The sequence below is a fragment of the Alexandromys fortis genome, unplaced genomic scaffold (assembly GCF_014885135.2).
Source record: "Alexandromys fortis isolate MF-2015 unplaced genomic scaffold, M_Fortis_MF-2015_v1.1 scaffold_48, whole genome shotgun sequence".
NCBI lineage: Eukaryota > Metazoa > Chordata > Mammalia > Rodentia > Cricetidae > Alexandromys > Alexandromys fortis.
This window is the reverse complement of record NW_026067947.1, coordinates 2931108-2944541: the sequence shown is the minus strand read 5'-3', so window position 1 is coordinate 2944541 and position 13434 is coordinate 2931108. Positions and strand designations below refer to the sequence as shown.

The 13434-nt window shown below is 47.1% G+C and overlaps 1 protein-coding gene across 13 annotated transcripts in view; it reads left to right on the top strand.

Moving 5' to 3' along the window:
- The window catches only part of Foxp1 (forkhead box P1), a 622100-nt gene that overhangs the window by 510668 nt on the left and 97998 nt on the right, over window positions 1-13434 (top strand). The window contains exon 1 of one of the 13 annotated variants that reach the window (XM_050149377.1): window positions 8936-9092. The exons of the other annotated variants lie outside the window; for them this stretch is intronic. The gene's annotated coding sequence lies outside the window, so the exon portion shown is untranslated. Of the gene's footprint in view, window positions 1-8935; window positions 9093-13434 lie in introns of those variants that run through there. 13 annotated transcript variants of the gene reach the window in all.

Here is a 13434-nt window from a genome sequence, read left to right as displayed (position 1 = left end):
AACTGGATTGGCCTGTGTCCTCGGCTTACATCTAGCCCCAGGCTCATCTCTAGGGGAGTGTTATGGATCCTTAAGTCCCAACTCTCCACTTGCTCACGATAAGATATTGGATAAGTTATTTAAAGTCTTGGAGCCTTTATCTATCTATCTGTTAAGTGGGTATACCAGTCTGTGCTTCATGCCTTTCTGCTGATGAGGAGGAGGTACCGGAGATGCTATGGGCATCACACGCTTCCATGGTTACCTCTGGTTTTATCTTCAGTCATGTTGCCAGGTTCCACGCCACTTTTCATTTTCCTTTAATTTGCCAGATTCTTTGTCAAAGTCCTAGGACATAACCTCCATCTATGACCCTCAGTGATCTCTTTATAGGATTCCCATCACCTCCCTGTTTAGGACTGGCTATGGTCTTTTGTTGTTGGTTTTCTTGCCTCTTGCCTTTAAGTCTCCCGAGCTCCACAGATAGCATAAAGGCTGCCCAGTGAGAAAGCTGGAGTTCTAGAGGTGAGAATGGTTAGAGAGTCCTGCCTCAGCTCTGTCATTCAAAATGACTGCACAGGAATCCCCTACTGTTACCAGAATCAGAGGGCCTGTAGACATATGTCTGGGGCTCGCCAAACTTTGGAGACATTCACACTGGCACACTAACACCTGTGCAAAAGAATGTTGCAATGTCTACCCACTGTGAGGCAGATAATTGCTTCTAATGTGGATGAAGAAATGCAAAATGTACTTCTATGATTCAGCGGTAAGCAATACCTTCTGTGGAGTTCTGACCCACATCTCTTGCTGTAACTCCAAATCACCATCTCCAGGGGGCAGTGGGTACAGACAGAGCCCTGTTTCGTGGGATGTTGTGGCAGGGCATGGCACCACTGGAAGACTGGCCCTGGTGAGGCATTGCAGCTGCTGAGGTTGAGCTTTGAGACCCTGTCCACCAAGAGGTCAGGTTTAACCTGGGGTGGAGAAGGGTAGAAGCAAGATACTGAAGTAGGAGGGTAGACTGGCGGATGCTGGCGGATGATGGTGAATGCTGACTGATGCTGGAGGGTGTCAGCGAACAGTTAACCACAGTGCCCTTCAGTCCCAGAGTTCTGGCCTGTTGGGTTGTGACATTACATAGATGTGCCCTGACCCATCTCAAAAACTGGACATCAGGGAATTTAATTAAGATCAATTAGACATCCCTCCTATTGTTCAGACACAATGCCTTATTTGTTTGAAAAGAGGGAAGTTCTATATGACCTGAAAGCTTCCTGCTTCATCTGCTCTTTTTCCTCATGAAGAATGAAATGCCGTTTGCAATAATACAAAGAATCCATAATCGGCCTGCAGGCAGGACTGCATACTTTCGGTGTGTGTGTTTTCTCCAGAGCTCTTTGATTCAGAAGGGACCTGGTGTCTCAGCAAAGGTTGTTTCCCCTGCAGTCCGGCCTTAGGGGAGGCTTTGAGCCTGTCATTCCCAACATCCTCCTGATGCATGACACTGGCCCTTCACCTATTTCCGGGACGACACAGAAGCAGTGAATGGCTTGGGGAGGAAATTCAGAAATTATTTTGGTGGGAGGAGGCTTCAGGCAATGGACACAGACCAAGCCGGGTGGCTAAGGAAGAGAGGAGAAAAGTTACATGCCCAATGATTGCCACTGTGTTTGGAAATTAGGGCATCTCGTGTCTACATCTGCGACCTTGTCTCTGCAGAACCCATCACGTCGTCAAGCATGTGGATGAAGGTGCCGTAGTCCATGCAACACAGCTGCGGGTATTTCTTCCCTTGTGCCCTCCACCCTCTCACCCCTGCATCTTTTCTTGTTGGGTTTTGTTTGTTTCTGTGAGCAGGCCTTGTTACTTACCCAGGTTTGCCTCAAATGCATGCCCCTCTTGCCTCAGCCTTTCTAGTCATGGGACTGCAGGTGTGTATTACCACGCCCAGATAATAGGATTTATTTTTCAGATGACAATTCCGGTCAAGGCTGCAAACAATTGTATTTATGGTTCTTGCTCTTTGCCTTCCTTACTGGTGACTTGGTGATTCCCAAACTCTAAAACACATGCTACCTTTTGCTGTTGTTGTTTGATTTGTTTTGAGACGGGGGCTGTACTACCCAGCTAGCTTTAAATTTGCCATGTGTTAGAGGGTGGCCATGAACTGTTCGCTTTCTATCCCGGTGCTAGGATCATAGGTGTGCGCCACTATATCTACCATTTCTTTCTGTAACATGGAGTGTGTGTGTGTGTGTGTTCTTACATGTATGTTTGTGTTCGATATGGGTACCTGGTACCCAAGGAAGTCAAGACAGGATGTCAGATCCCCTGGAACTGGGGTCACATATGATTGTGAGAAGTCACATGGGTACTGGAAACTAAATCCAGATCCTCTGCCAGAGCAACAAGTCCTCTTAACTGCTGAGCCATCTCTCTACCCCTCTTTGTGTCCTTACACTGTGTTCTGGTTGTTTTACATAGGACTATACCTACAGATTAAGGTCAGTTGGGCCCTCTTCCATTCATCTGTCTCTTTGTCTGCGGGGAAATATGTAGACCCTAAGAAAAGATATGATTTGCGCCCAGCTACAGTATTCACTCTTGACCATGTCAGGAACGAGATCCAGACCACCCGAGGCCCACTTTGGATGGGAAGTCCTCTGCCCGCCTCTTTCTGTGCCTGTTGGATGTGCTCTAACCTGGAGCTGTCTGGAAACTTAATGAGCCTTCAAAGACTGGCCTGGGGAGTCCAAGGTTGCCTGTGAGGATGCACCGCTTAGGTTCCCTTCCCATGCTCCTGTTCCTGTGGACACTTTCTCCCTCCAGCCTCTGCTTCCTTCTCCCACTCCCAGAGCGAGCCTCTTAACTTTTCTCTCTAGAAGCAGATACACTCTTGCACTTTGCTATGGCTACTCTTAAAGGTAGAGGGTTAAGTGTCTGTGTGTGTGAGATCGCTGACTATTAAGGAAAGAAAAGCGAGCTGTCCAAAGCTTCTGGGCTACAGAAACCGTTTTCCATGTAGTGGTTTCTTTGCCACACTCTGTGGAAGGCAATTATCTTTGGAGGGGATTCCACGGCCCTGTGTGGGCTTCCCTGGTGTAAGGTTTATTGTCCACCGGATTGGGTGCTGTTTCTAAGAGCATTCGCTTGGCATCAAATGCGCTGTCAGGGGTGCGACTTTCCCAATGCTTCTGAGGTTGCAACACTAAGCTTCATTTTCCCATCCTGAGATGTATTTTTGTGATGCTATGCAGGGATTTGTGCAAGCCTCATGCTTCCCATTGACACCGACAGGGGTTGCACTTCTAAATCCCAGAACTCCACTGTGGAAATTTACCCTCTAAAAGCCAGAGCCCTCCTGCAGCCCCGAGGCTGGTCTCCAAGTACTGGGTAGCTGGATAGAGCCTGAAGTGCAGTATCCCTTTCTTTGCGGGGTGGCGGGGTGGGGGTGGGGGTGTCTTTCTAGCTAATGATTCAAATGTTTTTTTCACTTATGGGACAGGCACGAGAGAGCCCTCCTCCTTTTATGGATCTTCTTTCTGAATGCCAGAAGAAAACTTGAACTTGACTCAGCTGAAATACTAAATCATGAAATTTTAGAGACTATTGAAATGGGAACAGTGGCCCATTACTGCTAAGAAGGTGTTTTATAGAAAATGCGCTGACATATTCTCCCTGGAGAGTGTGCAAGAGAAGGCAGGATGCCCGGCAGTCATGCAGGTTGCTCTCCTAGGCAAGCTAAAACATAAGAGTTTGCACTGCTGAGCCCTGAGCCCTGAGCCAGCAGGCAGTAGAATAGCTGAATGTTGGTTTGCCCATTAAAAAGGACCATATTTCGCTGCAGGCGCCCCTGCCCACCCACCCCCTCTGCTTTGCTTCAGTCTCTTAATGTGCGCATGTTAGTTCATAGATCCTTACACGCCTTCCCTCTGTCTGTCTCTTAGAAGTTGTCTTCCAGATAAGTTGAGATAGATGAAATTTCCTAACCCTGGCAGGCTTACCAGCAGAGGGCAGGCGTAAAGAAGGTTTTGACACGAGGGTGTGTCAACCCAGGGTCAGAGGAGGGTGGCGTGGCATAGGAGGAGGATCTGTAAGCTTTGTCTCCAGGGCAAGATGGGACATGCTCCCCTGCCTCTTAGCCCGCCTGTAGCACGCTCACACCACAGGCCTCCTGAAAAGCTGACTCCACTAACGGTGGTCAGTGGCTTCATCTGGTATCAGCGTGTTTCTACATAATTAAGCGTTAAAAAAAATTAAAAAGGAATTTCATTCCCCCCAAGAGCCCTCTTATCATTCCTGTTCAGTGCCCTCTCCCTGGTAAGCTTCCTGCCCAGGGTTAACATGTAGGGGAGCCATAGATGCTGTCACTCTTGGGAGAGGACATGAAGAGTGTCATTTGGTGGTGATCCTGACTCCTCCATGGGGGAATTCTCTCCTGCCCTAGGACATGCACAGTTTTGAGAATTTAACACATATCCATGTAATCTGTTGCAACCCCGTAGCTGAAGCAGCACACTAATAAATTTCATATCATGTTAAAGCAAGGGATTATAGTTTTATCATAAACAAGAGAGGGTAATTTATTAGTCAATTGGATGCTGGGTCCGAGAGGTTGGATGAATTTATTTACTTTGATGCTTAGGAATGTCTTCACATTTATCGTGAAGGAGTTTTTTTTTTCCTTCTCTTTCTTTCTTTCCTTCTTGTTGAGACAGGGTCTCAGCGAAGAATTTTAAAACATTTTCTCTTCTAAATGTTTTTGCATAGCTCACGTACCCCTTATAAGTCCCTTAAGTGTTGCTAAGTCCTACTGTGTATGCATATCAATTACCCAGGGACGCCGACATTATAGAATGTTGCATTTGGTGAAGATGTGAATGGTAATTTGGAGACTGTCATAAAAGAGAAACTTGAACTCCTGTGCTGCGGAGGCTTTTCCTTTGGCCAAACTAACAGGCACAGATGGAAAACAACATAATTAGTCTTATTGTCAACGTAGACATAGCAGCGACATAAACAGTATCGATAGGCAGCTAACTGCTCCAGCTCCCTGCAGATGGATGATGTATTAATTTATATTTTTAAGTAAAAGCACCGCTTAAATCAAGACAGAAACGAGCCTCCTTAGAGACAAATGCCCAAATCTCAGGAATGGGGCATGGCTGTTGCAATTTAGAAACTCTAATTGGCTGGCCCCGCTGGTGGTCTTTGGAGAATGCTGCCGGGAGTTTGTTCTGAGGAAGCAGGTCTCTCTGGCAGTCCATCAGACGTGCAGCTGGATGGAGAAGGACCTAAAATTTCTATGCCCTGGCCTCAGAAAAAGAATCACTTGCTAGATTTTTTTTGTCATTCTATTCTGGGTACTCTACTAAATTAATGAAAAAGTGGCAGGGGGAGGAGGAGTGTTAATGCAACCATTGTTTGGAAGGAGACCATGAGCTTGCATTAGATTTTGGCCTCTCAGACACACAGTTCATTTTTGGACCCATCACTGCGTCCTTCCTCTGACTGTATGCAAGCCGCTCTGGCCAAGCAGATGCTGAGAAGTACGTGGGCCAGAGCCCCGTGACCGTGTCTACGTCTCTGCTGTGGCACCATTTATCAACATGTCGAATAATGTCATGAGGGGATGTTCCTTCTGCCTCTTCCTTCAACACGTCCTGTCTCCGTTCCCAGCTCAGAACAGGGCAGTGAGACCTTTCACTTTCCTCCGTGTTCAAGGCTGAGGCTCCACGAAACCAAACAGAACGTCCCACTCCAGTCCCAGGTGTATTATTTGGTGGTTAGAGTTTGGTATGGGATCACAGTAATCTGGTCTTAAGTGCACAGCCGGTGTACAATGGACTCATTTAGCAACTGACAGGTTTCTTAATATGTGGTGTTTGAACAAGACTGTGTCTGTTGTGGGTGTTAGGATGTGGGCATCAAAAATATTTTTAAGTACAGTATTTATCGTTTCCTTCGCTCTTCCTTAAACATGAGCCTCCCCCACCCCTACCTCGGGTATCCTGTCTGTGTAACCAGGCTCCCCTCACCCCCAGTGTCTGTTTTGCCTTTGTAGACTCATGGTTTGACTCATGGGGAAACAAAAACCACTTTGCCTTTCTGGTTTGTTGTTTGTTTGTTTTTGTTTTTCTGTTTTGAGACAAATTGTCATGGAGCCCAAGCTGGCCTGGAACTTGTTATGCAGTTGAGGATAACCATGAACTCTTGGCCCTACCTCCCAAGTGTTGGTATTACAGACATGTTGACCACCAAGCCTTGGCTCTCAGTTTATAGTACTGAGTCTCAGTTTTTCCCTCTGAAAAATGGGATGGCAATTTCCATTCAAGTTACAGCTGCATCAGCTCCTGGGTTGAGTAACCAAGCTAACGCCCCCACAATAAACCTAATTGTTTTCCTTCCTGTTTTTTCTTTTTTGCCTTTGCCTTTTTTGCCTTAGCTTTTCCCAAACAACTTTGTGTTGAAGGTGATGAAAAATGGCAGGAATTATGACTGCTCTGTCGCTGGGAGGTTCAATATTTATATATTTTCCTCAAGGCATGGAATGTAACAATTCTCCCTGAATGCCAGGGCCCAAAACCTCATGAGGCCAGCCTAGGATTCCCAAGATTAACCAAAATATCCCAGACTCCTACAAAGGAACACAGGTTTCTCACTGGTGGGGCGATTCCTTACCCACAACTAGCCTGAGTCACTATATCATATATCTGTTTGGAGAGGGTGGCCTGGGCTCCAGGTGGCCTCTCTCTGGGCGGGTTGCTCAGCCATTTCCCTCTGCCTGGTCTCCTACCCTCTTATCCAAACCATGAACCCTTCACACACAACTTCCCCAAGGGGCCTTACCAGGCCTCTCAGTGCTCCCTCCTGCTCCGCAGTCCCATGGTGCTCCCAGCCACCACCATGCAATTTAGCAGCTGAGTTCCCATTGGCATTGCGTCACTCTGTAATTATTTCATGTAAGGCTGGCCTCCACAGCTGGGCCCTGTGCGTGCGTCTGTAATGTTGTTGTTTGCCTGTTTGTTTACTGTTTGTTTTGGAGCTCCTAGTGACTATTAACTGATAGGCACTGACCTGCATGGAGGTAGCCCTACTTGTCAAAGCAGGCATGAGTTTTCTGGATGCTCCAGCAGATCTCAGGCTGGAGGGAACACGTTTCCAGCTCACCCCAGCTCTGTTCACACTTGTTCACTCTCAAATTTTTTTTTTTTTAAAAAAATATATCACTGTATGTTTCAAAATGGCTGTTTTTACTTTCTGAGGGGGTGTTGGTTTGAGGAAAACTTCCTCTATTTTCATTTCCTACTTTGGGGCTCCTGCCTGCCCTTCTGGAAGAAGCAACCTGTTTCTTTAAAACCCAAGAGTTCTACTGATTGAGGGGTGAGGGCGTTCTGTCAGATTCAAGACCCTTCTCTCACCCCTCTCCCCAAAGCCGCCCTGGGGTTCTTCATTGAATATTCATGAAAGGGTTGGGCGACATATCTGTGACCTGGAAGAAAAACAAAGGCCATTAATAAATTTGTTATCTGACATAAAACACTTCAGTGTGGAGAGTGGTGTCCACTAAACCCATTTAACAACTGAAGAGATGTGGAAGGTGAGGGGTGGGAGGCTCTCGCATTTTCCAACCAGATTCCCTGGCTGGGGGAAAGTCTAGCCCTGCTGACCTCACTGAAGTCCAGGTGTTTTCTTGATTAGAAATTTTACCAGTATGCTTACTTTCTGGTTCATAGCAACCTGCGTTTAATACACCTCAAATTGGAAAATACTTTCAAGTAAGAGCCCTGGAAATCTACTAGGTTAAGCGGTGTTACTTAAAAAAAAAAATTCATATTGAAGAGAAGTGAGTAATCATTGATATTACTGTTGTTTCCTTGTTAAAGAAAATAAAAAAAAATGTTTTGGTTAGTTTTGTTGTTTGTTGTTGTTTTGGTCTTTTTAAGTAACTAACTACACAAACCAGAAAGTTCTCTAAGTTTGCAAATGGCAAAATCGAGACGTGATTTCTGAGACTGCTCATACTAGGATAACCTGCCACTTAAATCCTGCCACTTGAGCCAACAAAGTTTAGCATTATTGGTGACTTGAAAGAAGAAAAAAGCAACACTGCTTTTCGCTCGCCGCATCTAAGCAGTGAGTGTTTCTACCCGAGGTCATTTCAAAGTGCCTGTTGAGAGGCGCTTTTGTTGTGGCTGATGTTGCATAAATAAGAAAGGAATTTCAAGAATTATTTCTTAGCAAACGTGTGGCAGCTGTCGTTCTAGAGGGGAAGTAGCGACGAGGCACGTTGGGTTGCGGATTATTTGGAGCCCCACGTAGGGTTCCTTCCCTGCGTGCACAGGCACACTTTGTGAAGCGGCCTCTGGATCGGCAAAGGTGGCTGGGAGACTAAGGCTGGGCCCCACTACCGACGTGAAGCGAAACTTCTCCACCGAAGCGGGTTTTCGAGGAAAGGCGCAGTCGAGCGCCCCGCAACCCTGCCCCTGGGCCGCTTCGGTAGCTCGGAGAAGCCGGGGCTGTGGGCTTGCTTGGAGGCGGGCGCATGGGTGGCCCTCCTGCTCAGCGTCCCCGAAGGTTAGGACAACTCTTTGTCAGTTTCAAAGAGGGAAGCAAACAAGCCCTTTCCCCAAAGCTGGCTGGGCAGCGGGGGCCCAGGGCGCAGAGAGAGAGAGAGAGAGAGGGAGAGAGGGGTGGGGGGGAGAGGAGATGCGCGCCCCGGCGAGGAGCCCGGCTCCGGCCCAGACGTCAGCCCGAGGGGGGTCACCGGGTTAACAGCAATTAAAGAGGAGTTGCTAGGGAGACAAAAGGCGGGCGGCGGGGCCGAGCGTCGGTTTCACCTGCCGCGCGCGGAGGGGGCCGGGGCGCGGGGCGCGGGCGGAGCCCATTGTGTGGGGCGCAGCGGCGGCGCGGGGTGTTTAGAGGCGGGTTGTGATTGGTGGAGCAAGGCGGGGCGGGTGGGCGCGGCGCGGCGCGGCGCGGCAGCCCGCGAGCCCGAGCGCCCCTTGCGCGTGCAGTCCGCCTGCACCGAGGCCGCCGGACCCAGCCCGGCCCCGCGCGGGCGCCCCGAGCCGGCTGCGCGCGCCTGGCGGCTACATGGAGAGTGTCAGGTTGGTCCCGGTCCTCCTCCGTCTTTGCCCCGCTTCGCTTCCTCCTCCTTGTCCTCCTCCTCCTCTCCCCCAACCCACCCCATCATCCCGGGCTGTGCGCTGCCAGCTTCCCAGGGTTCCGGGGACCTCGCCAGGGAAGGCAGGGGCGCCCCGCAGCCTTCAACTTGACTCTCAGGCTCGGCAGCCCCAGCCCGGGCGCTGTCGATCAACTTGGAGCGGAGTTGCGCTCTGGAAGTGGAGGCGGAGAGGAACAGAAGGGTGGGAAGTCAGGCCTGTGGGTCCTGGACACAAATCTCCCTCGCTGTCTGTTAAGCTCTCTTGTCTCTTTTTAAAAATTGTTCCTGGGTGAAGTGGAGTTGGGAGTTGGAGGAAGTCCTGCGTGTATTTCTCTCTTTCCCTCTGCCTCTTTCCCCGGTGTTGGCGATTCATTTACCGCTGGTGTGGCCTTCGCGCAGCCACTTTGGTAAAGCCCTTTTGGCTATATCCCTCGGTGCCATCCCTCCACACCACTCGGGGGGCATCCATGTGGGGTATGTGATTAATGTCACTCTCAGAGCGTGTGAAATAGAAAACCCTTCCGTCTCAGTGGAACCAGTGTGGCGGTTTCTTTGGCTTCTGGTAGTTTGTTTCTGTCTGTCCAGGCGTCTGTCTTTGCAGCTTAGCTGTTGATTTACAAGGAGTTCGCACCCACGGTAAGGAGGGAGGGAAAGGAAGGAGAGAGCCCAGCACCTCAGCAGGCAGGCATGCTGTGCCCTGCACTCCGGCAGGTTCGAGATTCGCATCCACTCTGGCTTTCCTTGGCCACGTTCATAAAGTAGTGAGCAAGGTTTGGGTTGGAAGGGCCGGAGGCTGAAGGCTTGTCATCGTGAACTCCCGTCCGAACTGGCCTTCAGTGTAGCTAACTAAACTCTTCGAACTGCAAGGGACTTTTTCTTTCCCCTCCCAAGAATGGTGATGGGAAGCTGAGGACCTTTAGGAAAAGGATGGTAGTTTCAGAACCCAGCACATGCAGTCTCTTCCTCCCTGGGGTTAACTCCTTCAAGGCCTTCCGGTTGCAACTAAAATGTCTGATAATTGTTACATGCTCGTCCACACAGACCAAATGTTCTAATCAAGCCCATTTAAAAATGCAAATCACCTCATTTCCATAGATTCCAACATTCTGAAAGTGACACATTTGGGGGAAAAATAAGGCTGATAACAGGAAACGTGAATCATACTATCAGTGACTAATCTGCCTAAGGGGGGAAAAACCTTACATGTATTTTATCATTAGGAAGTTAGGGTAAAAAGCTGATTTCATTTTTTATTTTCAGTTAAAGATGCAAGTGACTAATTTATTTCCGAGGCGACCCTTTTTGCTCTGTGTATTTGTTTGTGAGATATTTTCCATGAAGACATACATATGCATACGTATGTGTATATATGCATATGTGTGTTATATGTACGTATATACATATGCAGTTAAAGAAGGTGCATGTGGTAAAGTGTTACAAACTCCTGTCAGTGTCAAAGAGAGCTCGAACATAATCAGGTTAAGAATCTACTTCAGGATTTATTTGATGTGTTGCTGTTATTGCTGCTTAAAAGAATAGCAGACTATCTTGGATGTTTCAGATTCAGCGCTCAGTAAAACAAATCAAGGCGAGGAATTTTGCAGCATGGGGCGGGGGGGGGGGGGGAATCTCTATTTTATGTGGTTTTTTGTAGCTGCCTGACACATTTCGATGAAAAGTGTGTAAAAATGAAACCAAAATACAGACTGCCTGCCCAGACACTGGCTGCCAGAGTCACTGGGATGTGGTAGAACTCTGTGGCTGACACTTGATAATCGAAGTTGATTTATTGTTCATTAGTACTGCATTAGCCCTTTCAGGCAAGACAGTTATTTGTCTAGTGGCCGTGAGGAGTGAGACGGCAAGCACCTGTCACTTCGAAGGCATGATGACATAAGCAACCAAATATCAAAATGATGCAAATTAAAATGCATTTGACTAGGTAAAATACCACCAAGCCACAGTTTTTTTTTTCCCCTTCAAGACAAATTAGCACGGGTCAATTCTAGTGTAGAAGAGATAAAAATGAATCAAACATCCTTGTTTTCCAACTGTAAGGACTCTACAGAAAGAATGCTAGGAGTGGACTTTGTATTTGCCAGTTTGCCTGAAGAACTACCTTTCCTCCCAAATCTGCAGCTTGTCTTAACAGAAAGTTGGCTGTTTAGAGAAAGGAGAAACACGGCCTTTCGGTGATTTAATCCCAAGTAATTGAAAGAGAAGGTAGGCTTTTGTGCTGTGTTTTTTAATAAACATATTTCATCAGATGAAACTTTTGAGTTGGGATTGCTTATATGAAAATTGATGACATCATAGCTAAGCTATGATAATGTCGGATAATAATGTCAACTGCATTTTCTGCAGTGTGTCTCACTCTCGTTTTCTTCCCCCCCCCTTCCTTCCCTGGCAGGGAATGATCTCATGGCAGACAATAGAAAACAACTTAAGTGTCAAAAGAAAATAAAATTAGTGAACTTTTGTCTGCAGCCGTAGAAACGTGGGTTAACTCATATAAATTTTTTCAGGGATGGAATGGCAACCTTGTGCATGAAGCTATATAGAGTATTGTCTTCTCTGAATTTTCATTTGACAGGGATTTTAGAGGCTGCGATCTTAATTAAATCTCCACCAGCTAGAGCAGTGCATCTAAAGGCATGCAGTGTTGCGTAACCTTGCTCAGTTGGTAAACTGTGATGACTTACAGTTTACTTACGATAGGAGTGGTGGATTTGGAAAAAAAAAAAATCTTTCTTTTTTTTTTTTTGTTTGCAGTTAAATGTACCTTAAAAACAAACCTTCTCCATCGCAGCCTTGTATTTGTACATTGTCAGGGGCTGTCACTTGAAAGATAAACTCCTTTATGACACTGACCAGTTCTGCAACTTTTCAGCCAGCCTCCACACAATGGCAAGAGACAGGGACATTAAAACCTAGATGAATTAAAAGCAATCGAAGTCCAGCTCTGTCGTGGCTAGCGTGGCGGGAGTGGCGTTTGAATTACTGGGTTTCTGTGCCGATCAGGAGAGAATGTGGTGGCCAGATTCGCAGCTCCTACTAACATTTGAGTACAGTTTGTATTGGCAGAGAGGAAGCATGGAGAAATTCATTTTATTATGTGGTCTCGTTGTGGACGGACATCACTAAAGGGGAACCTTAGAACGACGCTCTGAGTAACTGGGGAAACAGTAATCAGTGACGAGCCCCTTGAGGTAGTTCCTTGTGATTTACAGTCAAGGAAAAAAACCTTAGCAACAGTTGACCAGAAAAGGTTAGAGTGACTGAACACATACATTGTGTCTCTCTGTGTGTCGCATGTGAAGCTCTGCGGTCAGTATCAAGGAGTTGCAGTCATCAAACAGCCTTCTTTGCTGGCTTGGTCGTTATAATTTCTAGTGCTTGCAAACACTCATTTATTTAGCTTTAGTGTCCTTAAAACAGATGCTTTTAACTGCTGTATCTTTTTGGTTCAGTATATGTCTTGGTAGAAGCTGCCTGTACATACGAGTCATTCTGCACGTGTCATTGTCCTAAGATTTTGTAGAAGGCTCGCACTTGGGTTGCTGTTGAGATGTCGAGCTGTGCCTCTAGTTTAGATTTGGGACAAGGAGTCTAGTTCAGTGCTTAACCATAGTGTTATAACCGAGGGAAGTCTTGACCCTGTAAGTTAAAACTGTTGTTTGGTGCAAGGTTTTTTTTGGGGGGGGGGTGAATGGGGGGCGGCATGGTATTCCTTGAAAACTGTTTTGAGTATTTCAGAATGCCTGTCTTGTGCATCCAGTTGTTGGGACAACTGCCTTTGATTTAACCCAGACAACCCAGGTCCTCCATTGCTAAACATCTGTCTGTACATTGTAGGGCCTTGACTCACTGGGAAGGGCTAACCTGGGCATCCCCATTCAGATGGCAGAAAGGGATCCCCTTTTCTGCGTCCTTCCAACCTGGCAGTTGTTTGGGGAGGAAATTAATTTAGAGTGGGAAAAAAATGAGTATCAAGCCTGTGCGTTAGGCCTCATGCTCACATCGGGTTAAAGCAACTAATCAATGAAAGTGCGGGCTAAGTGTGCCGGTGAGCTTCTTAGAATACCTCGGCATCATGGTTTAATTCTTAAGCTTTATCTCGCCCTTAAATCTGAAACATCATTGTTCAAATAACTGAGAACAAGGTAAATCAACAACATCAAAAAGGTCAGCTTCTGTGATTTCTCAAGGGCTTGTTATTTTGTACTTGCCAATTCTATTTGATGTCTTGACAAAACAAGATGACACAGGGGAGAATACATTAAAAT